Source organism: Theobroma umbraticum, unplaced genomic scaffold, assembly GCF_002168275.2.
Source record: "Theobroma umbraticum cultivar Fairchild unplaced genomic scaffold, ASM216827v3 scaffold_146.0, whole genome shotgun sequence".
In the NCBI taxonomy this organism is placed as follows: domain Eukaryota; kingdom Viridiplantae; phylum Streptophyta; class Magnoliopsida; order Malvales; family Malvaceae; genus Theobroma; species Theobroma umbraticum.
The window spans coordinates 207,612-208,064 of NW_018397265.1; positions in this window are offsets into that span (position 1 = coordinate 207,612).

Genomic DNA, 453 nt, shown 5'->3' on the forward strand with positions numbered 1-453 from the left:
GAAGAAAGATTTATTAAGTTTGTCCTCTAATTTTGGCTATGTATGGCTTATAGGTGTATGTCTACCCTATATTTAAACCAAACCACCTAATCAACTAAGCGTATTTGATCATACACTATTCTATTCAAGGTCTACCTAAATCTCCTTCGTCAAGGTTTAATGTAGGTTGTCAATTTAATCTAATGGGTGGCCAGCCAACTAGAAGCATTAAGAACAGAATAAAATAAATAACTTGAACCTATCAAAGATAAGCTAAAGAGGGATAAATAGTTCATATTACATATTGAGTTCAATCATAATCTTAGATTAACAATTTAGTTCCCAAAGTCACACATCATCATTGAATAAAATTTAAACATTCAAATCAAACTAAGAAAAATAAGAAACTAAAAAAAAGATAGAAAAACCCAAGAATTGTATTTTTAATCTCCAAATCTCCTTGAATCCTTCAAA